This window comes from Apium graveolens, chromosome 11 (assembly GCF_009905375.1).
Source record: "Apium graveolens cultivar Ventura chromosome 11, ASM990537v1, whole genome shotgun sequence".
Classification (NCBI taxonomy): domain Eukaryota; kingdom Viridiplantae; phylum Streptophyta; class Magnoliopsida; order Apiales; family Apiaceae; genus Apium; species Apium graveolens.
The window spans coordinates 22,623,948-22,633,105 of NC_133657.1; positions in this window are offsets into that span (position 1 = coordinate 22,623,948).

Here is a 9,158-nt window from a genome sequence, read left to right on the forward strand (position 1 = left end):
ACACTCGCGAAGGAATCGTCTTAAAACTCGTAATGGTTAAATTATTAAAAATGGTGGAACCGAGGGTACTCGAGTGATTTAAGAGAATCAGTAAGCGCAAAACGAGCGTTAGAGTCTGAGTTGGTTAGAGTATAGATTTACAAGTGACTTTGGTTTAATTCCAACTTACTTGTTGCTTATAGGTTACCAGACTCGTCCCGAGCCATTCGTAACCCCCAGTCGCTCAGGCAAGTTTTCTACCCATTATACTGTTGTTGTGATGTATATGTGTATATGCACGATCTTGCGATAAATGCATATTTGTTATTAGCAAATTCTTGCGATATATTATAGCATGTGATATGGTATATATGCATGCCTGTTTCATATTCTTGGATTATATATCTGTTGGTTAAAATGCTTACAGTTGCATAATACCTATGCTAGAGATAAGCGGTATTTGAATTTACCCTTAGTATAGGGGATCGAAAGGTGAACATATTTCTAAACCGGGAGTCGATGTTCCCGAGTATAATATATATATATTTATATATATATATGGTTATAGTTTTCAAAACTATTAATCGAATAAGGTTTATTCGATAATTTTAACTTTATTTTATAATTGAATATTATTTCGAATATTCATCCGAGGACTTATGACTCCTTTATATTATTATTGAATATTATTTCGAATATTCATCCGAGGACTTATGACTCCTTTATATTATTATTGAATATTATTTCGAATATTCATCCGAGGACTTATGACTCCTTTATTTTATTATTTAATATTATTTCGAATATTCATCCGAGGACTTATGACTCCTTTATTTTATTATTGAATATTATTTCGAATATTCATCCGAGGACTTATGACTCCTTTATTTTATTATTGAATATTATTTCGAATATTCATTCGAGGGCTTATGACTCAGTTTATGTTATTTAATGATTATTAATTGGATAGTCATTTGAGGATGTATTGACTCCTTTATTGTATTTAATGAATATTATTTATAATATTCATTCGAGGTATTATGACTCCGCTTATTTTTTAATAATATTCTTTATATTATTAAAGAATAATGTTTCGATAATCAAACTTATTTTCGATTATTCAAATAAAGATAGTACTTTCGTATAAGTATATCTTTGGTTATTTAATACTCATTTCAAGTATAAGTCTTACAACTTCTACTTTAATTATTTGTATAAAGATTATTCTTTATGGGAATATTATTCAAATAATAATATTCAGACATTTTCTAAAAATATTGGGACTGATTTACTTCATTAAATCAGCATTACTCCAAACACTCTTTAAAGTGTTTTCGAGTCTTCAAAATGATTTTTAAAAGTTAGAGCGGATCCCAAAACTCATTTTTATATTTAAGATCTTCCTTTTTAAGGGGATTTAAATACTCGCTCAAAACCTGAGGGATCCGGCTCTATGGTGTATTTTATATTCGTAACAAGGTTGCGGTTTTGGTAAATGAATTGATTACTTACCCAACGTTCAGGAAGTAAGTCCATCTATTTGAGTCGGCATAAGCAACATGGGCTCAGTGGGCGTCCATGATAATGTAAGTGGCTCAGTGGGAGTCCATCAAATGCATAAGTGGCTGAGTGGCAGTCCAGCATAAGGTCCTATTGCGACCAGGGTGATGACCAGTGGGGAATTCGTCCATCTACTAGTAGAAAAGGTTACTTATTGGTATCTTTGCCTGATCAGCAAGATATCAGGTTTATGCCAAAATTCTTTCCTTTCCAAATTTATTGGATATTGCAATTCTGTTCATACTTTACATGACAGAGGTTTTCAGGAAACGTATGTATATATATAGGTGTATATATATATCGGGGCTTAATGAAGTATATCATAATTTCATTTCCTTCAAAATATTTCAAAGATTGAATCTATTCAAGTCTTATCTTGTAGTCTCATCAGTGGGATGAACTTTTGAAACTAATTATAACTTGAACGGTGGTAGTTCAAGTAGTATTTGGAAAAGATATAAGTATATTGGAGTATCTTGTAACTTCATCTTTTAAACTTATATCTAGTAAATGAATATCTTATGCATGACAAAGATTTTCGGAAAAACGTTGAGACAAGGTTAGATATATGAGATCACCTTGCAACGATATTTTTATACAGTTATACACTGGAACTCTGTGTGTATTATGCATGGAAGAGGACTTCCCATATTTTGAAAAGTATATATGTATATATATACTGAATATTTTGCGACTTTATCGCATTAATATATCAACTTGGTTCATTTCTTTTGACCAAGACTTTCATGAGTACTATGAGAAGGCTCATATATTGTTAATCATTATACATATTATTTTGGTGGGCTTGCTGCTCACCCTTGCTTCTTCTTTCATCACACAACATCAGATAGATAAGATGAACATGACCAAGCTCCCAATTCGCAAGCGGATAGGAAACGTTCCGCAGTTTTCTGGAAGCGTTGGTGCCGCCGTAGCTGAGGTAGAAGCTACCAATAGGCTAGGTTTTCAACTATTGATGAACCAGATTTATGTATATTTATGAATTGTAATAATGGAAAGGAATATGTAAATTTATTCAGAACCTTTTTAAGGTGTATTGGCATATAATTGTGGAATAAAATGACTTGTGTTATTTTTGAGTATTCATCTCTGAGACTATAACTTGTGGTGTGTGTGTGTATATTGTGGGGTCACAGTACAGAGTAGTTGATTGGTTATTAAGATTGGGTGTTCTTAAGGGAAATGGAACTCGTGACAACCCGGATCCCCGACCCCGGATTTGGGGGTGTTACAGAAGTGGTATCAGAGCGAAGCGTTATAAACCTCAGAGATGATGTGACGTAAAGATAATAAGTTCACTAAGATAATAAGAACTCTTGCCAAGTTCATAGTCGGGCTACCTAATGTAGTACTGACAGTTAAAACCCTTATGGGAACCCTTATAAATATCGTGATAGAAGCGTAGTTCGTTATCGTATATGGTAGCGGGACACCGAACCCTGAGGTTGAGGAGCAACAACGCGATGATGTTTTATTACTTATTGGAGATCAGATTATGGATCCGATAGAGCGTCCTAACGCAGGACCGGATGATGTTGATATTGAGGATATAACGGTTGAGGATGTTGTCCTAGAAGGGACAGTTGCTGAGGAGGATCCCATGGAGGATCCTGACAAGAATGAATAAAGGACCATTGAGGAATTGATAACCATGGTTAGGGAAACTACCAGAGGTAGGATTGGCCGGTCACTACCGGAGGTTCGTTCAAGTTTGTAAAGATAGTAGCCCCTTTAACGCGGCTTACTCGTAAGACTGAGAAGTTCGAATGGACAGAGAAATGCGAGAACAACTTTTAAGAACCGAAGCAAAGGTTGGTGACGTTCCCTATGTTGGCGTTGCCGGATGGAAAATGAGATTTTGTGAAGTGTAGTGACGCTTCGCATAAGGAATTAGGGTGCTTCTTATACAGCACAGCAAGGTAATCGCGTACGCGTTAAGACAATTAAGGGAATATAAAATTCGATATCCCCACCCATGAGCTTGGGCTCGTGGCAATAGTTTTGCCCTAAAGATTGGAGGCACTACTTGTATGGAGAGAAGTTCAAGATTTACCTAAGCCATAAGTGCTCTAGTACATTTTCACGCAGAAAGAGCTCAACATGCGCCAAATGAGGTGGTTAGAGCTAATCAAGAATTATGATTGGGAGATTCTTTATCATTCAGGGAAAGCCAATGTGGTGGCTGATGCCCTTAGTAAAAAGGAGAGACTCAAGATAATAATGTCTTTGGGAGAGTTTATAAGAGATTTTGAGAAAATGGAAATAGAAGTGAAGGTAACCGGAGCCGGTACCGAAAAGCTGTTTGAGATTGCAATACAGTTCAAATTATTGGAAAAGAACATATTGTGCCAGAAAAAGTGATGAATGAAGGCAGAGAGTCAATGACTGGAGAAGAGATCCATACCGAGAAAGATGATAAGAGGATAGTGAGGTGTTCCTACAGAAATTGGGTTCCAAAAGTTCAAGAGCTTAAGGATGAGATCTTAGATGAAAGCTAGTTTGAGGAATAAGATATAGAGCAAACCCTGAACGTGATAGTCAGGGAGGTCACCATCAAGATAGAAGGAACCCATAACATAATGAAGTGGAAAATGAGGATTTTAACGTATAAGATAACCCCAAGTATGGGAGAATGATGAAACATTTCATATTAAGGAAACAGAAAGTTGAGTAAGGAAAGGAGACCCGAGATGGTACCCCTATACGGCAATTCATGGACCTGTCTAAAGAGAACTTAGACTATTATCCCCAACCACCACCCTGAGGAGACAGTGCGGTGGGAAATTCTTTCAGGACCTTTAAGTCGCTAAGCTCTCAGAGTTCCAAGGAACAAGCTGACCCAGTCGAGGCAAGAGCCTGGCTAAAGGAAATACAGGAATCATTTGAGATTCTAAATGATTGACGAATCACAAAAGAGTGTTTTTGTCACTTACCCTCCTAAGAGAGAGACCACCCGCTGGTGAAAGGCCAAGGAAGGCACGGAGCAAGAGATTATAATAAACTGATTTAAGTTCGGTCAATTGTTTTCAGGAAAGTACTTCCCAAGGTTATGGAAATAGTGTAAAAGCTTTAGGGCCAGAACAAAGGCAGACGAGTATGATGAATTATGAATCTAAGTTGTAAAAGTTATCAAGATTCGTTCTGAGGACACAAATCCAGAATGACGGGATGTATGAAATCACTATTTATGTTGTGTTGGTTCATGAAATAATGATAAGAGAAAGGAAAATAAAAAGAAACTGAAGTGGAAACGAATATAAAGGCAATAGAGTTTGAGGAATGATAAGGGAGTTGGGTATGAGGAAACCCTAAAGACTCGTAGTAATAGAAATAGAAAAGTATGTAATCGTCAGGATGAGGGTGATTCACCATGAGTTAAATTGATGGTTGAAGGTATAAGAGATACATATATTTTATCCCCTGTAAGTTGGGAGGATTCAAGGAAACCTTGAGATAGTTCGAAGGATAAATAATGAGACGCGGATAGACTGAGGAGACAAGGAAGTAAGAAATTAGGAAAATTGGATGAAGGAAGTGACCTTCAAGAATGTGAAGTGTAAGACCGGTGGCTTGATACCCAGAAAGGGAGACGCCAGGTATGAAAGATATCCCAACATTGAGATGACTGTTGAGATAAACAACAAAAGTAAATAAGGAATTATTAAGAAGAAGTTCACGTTGAACACGACCAATATCTTCCAGAACATCCTTGTTATCGTTACCAGATTAGGCAAGAAAAGCGGATAACCGTTGTTATCTTTTGGAGGCCATTTTGATTAACCTCATTTTGTATACAGATGTTACTGTGAAATTAGGCATATACTATCGATGTGGGAATGATTGAATAAGACACCCTTATCAGGGATATATGACTTGATTTATCCATGGAAGGATGCAGGTACCTTTTAAAGGTGGAATTACGGATAGAACATCGGTAACTTAAAATGAATCCTAGGGGAATGCATAAAGGTTGACATTTCACCCTTAATAGGGACAGTATGAGTTTTGACAGTATGATTTGGAAAGGGTTAAGGTAACAACAACCTTTAAGAATCAGTGGAGAAATTTTTCAGAAGTATATAGACAATGGTTTTAGTATTAGTAAATGTTATTTTGATATGCCCTGTATCTAGGGAATACAGGAGGAACGATTCAAGGATAACCTTAGAGGTTTTACAAGGAGAAAGGTAAAATTCAAAATTTTCAAGAATAGAACTGTTGATAAAGGAAATATGACGTAATTATATTGATGCCAAGTGAGGCACGTGTTAAACCACGAGAAGGCATGGATCGAACCAGTAATGGTCGAAATTGTTCAGGGCAATTAGGACTTAAGATAAAAGATGTTCTAATTATGATTGAGAGTCAGTCATGACAGTGATTAACCTCTAAAGACTGAGGCAATAACTTATGGAAAAATGGTAATTTTTTTTTACTCATCAGATTTTAAGGAAAACATCTTCACATAAGCTGTGATTGAAATAAGGTAGAAAATTTATTTGGAGGTGGTTAAAATGACATTGACTGTAAGGAAATTTTACTATCAGGAAAGGCCAAAGAAGTGGCCGACACTTTAAAGGTAAGAGGATAATTATAGGCGCTTGTGCCAAAGGAATACAGTGATGATGGTTAAAGCTAAGCAGGTTGTATTATGGTTTGGAAGATTGACATTCCTTCTGATGACTGTGCAGTACCCAACCGTAATAGTAGTTGGTAAAGGTTTAATTCGTGTAATCGCCATGAGCGGGCTATCTATCTCAGAAGATACTATCTTGAGAATACTCCAGGACTATGTTTCGAAAAAGACTAAACAAACCTTTGAGTTAAGTCTTCTATTTAAGGCATATGATTAAGATTGGTATTCACCTGCTATCGTTGCTTTGACTGAAACTCTCTGCAATTTTATCTGCTTCATGTCATGTAAGTACGTCAAGTTCAGGAGTGTTCTTCATGAATCATGAATGGTGATTATGTTAACTCCTTAGAAGGACTCTATACGACATGTATGGACTCCGTATGGTTAGATAATAAGATTTCATGGAAAGTGAATGACGACAGTAGGTCAGTGGTGGACCATAGTAATGCAGCAATGATTTTGCAAGTAGTGAGCTGATTACAACCGTGAGAGTTGTATTGGAATGGATGTTGAGGTTGAGTACCACTAATCGGGTCGTGGTAGCGTATAAGTTATCTTTGATAGAAAAACTAGGTCGAATATTTACCTATTGAGTATCCATTCCTTCTTATCAATAGGGAGTCGTGTTACTATATGAGGAAGGTTGCGGTGCAAGCATAGAATTCTAGTAACGATGATGTCTAGAATGAGATCCTAGATTCGATTTTCGATATCGAGGGAGTTTCAAAGGTGATTGTGTATAAGCTCGAGGAAGATCATGGGTCCATAGAATGCTGGACGGAAAAGCAAAAAATATTTAGGCATGTGAAATACGATGCTATAATACTTGATGTTGATATAAATACATATATGTTTTGTTCTCCTATGAAAAACCTCTATAGTTCAGAGGTAGGTTCCAAGCCAGATATTTTGTGGCAGTATATTTTTTTTTCATATATACAATTCTCTTCATTTCGTTCTTTTCTCTTCTTTTCATTTCATGTAAGCTGAGAAGAACAACCCTTCCAGAAGGGGAGGTATTGCCGAATGACTATCTATCTGTGTGATAGAAGCCTAGTAGGATACCATCTATTGTTTAATTGCTTGTCAAGTACTAAAGGCTGGCCACCTTCTGTACTAACTATGCAATATAACAAGTGTTCATGATCATAGTGATCTCTCAACAAATTCCTTTACTTCTATATGATTGATCAAACTTTGGGAAATAGAAACAGCTGAAAAAGGAGTAATAAAGTTGTGGTAGTATTCGGAATGGAAACACATTCGGGATACTAAGGTTGACGTGGTTATTAAAAGGTTATAGAACGCTAACGAGCAAAAGTATGACCAGTATAATATTAGGAACGGAAGGTAGTAGCGATTACGAACTGGAAAAGAATGGGTATTGAGAAGCAAAAGCTATAATGATAGAAGCTATGATGAGAGCCGGTGCAATAGACTTGAAAGAGTTTGGAATGATCACTTAGCATGAATTGAGTTTTCTTATGACGATGGATGATATGACAGTTTTGGAATGTCGCCTTACGAGGCCCTATACAGAAAGAGATGCCGATCTCCCTTGTATCAGAATGAAGTTGCAGAGTGCTAGATGTTCGGACCAGCAGTGGTCCAAGGGACCAAGGATATAATAGATCTAATCAGAGGATGGCTGGTAGTAGCCCAAGATGGACATGAGAAGTATGCTGATTTGACTCGAAAGGACAAAGAGTATGAAATAGGGGACCTAGTAATGTTATAGGTATCCCTTGGAAAGAATTGATGAGGTTCGGAAAGAAAGGAAAGCTAAGTCTACAATTTGTTGGACCCTTGGATATATTAAGACGTTTGGGAAGTTAGCATATGAGCTAGCCCTACCCCCGAACAGGTAGCAAGTCATAACGTGTTTCACGTATCAATGTTAAGGAAGTGTAATTCGGATGCCAGATAAATAGGGGCATATGAGCGCATAGGCATGCGACCAGACATAACCTATAGGGAGCAACCAGAAAGGGTTATAGATCAAAAAGGAACAAGTGCTTAGGAGAAGGGTTATCAAACTATTCAGAGTTTGATGGAAGGACCACAATGTGGGAAAATTTACTCGAGAGTTAGAAAGTGCAATGCTAAGAGAGTATCCCTATTCATTTTCTATCTGATTCCGGGACGGAATCCTTTTAAGGAGGGGAGACTGTAATAACCCCAATTTTTGGAAAATTTTTGAAACCCTTATGAATAGTGTTTTTGCTGAATGAGAAAACTTTTCATGCCACACTAGGTAGGGGTTCTTTTATGGATATTCTGAGATTTTATTGGCACTCTATATGGTATATAAGTGTATGTAAAGATCGTCAGAATCCAATTCCGAACACTTTGATTTTTCCCGGAAATCCACTAGATACGGAAAGAATTGAGTATAAGGTAACATGATAAAAAGGATTTAAATTAAAGGATTATAAGAGAGGATCATAAAAGGATTATAATGTATTGAGAAAGGTTAAGGAAACCCAAGTAATAAGATCCCGAGTATGATCCCTCAAACGATAAATGAAAACGAAAGTTAAGCGAACCGTATAACAGATCAGCGGTCATTAGGCAAATAATTAGGAAGTTAATCAAAGAGATTAGAGGGGATGATGTCATCCAACCAATGAGAAGAGGACAAAGATGGGAGGATGGCATCACATGATGACATAAGCATGACATAGGGAGGAAGGAGATGTGGTTGGTTTATAACCACACAAAGTCAAGGTTAGAAAGGTAATTACCCAAAAACAAAACAAAAAGCAACCAACCAAGCCAAAACATTTCATTTTCATAAAAAAACACAAAACCCCCATTTTCTTCATGAAGCTCTCGGCCCCTTTTCTTAAAAAATGAAGATCCAAGCTCCACCACTTACTATTTAGCAAGGTATTTATCTAAGCTTCCCCATGGATAGTTACATACTTCCTATAAGTTTAAGCTTCTAATTCCAAGCCAATCT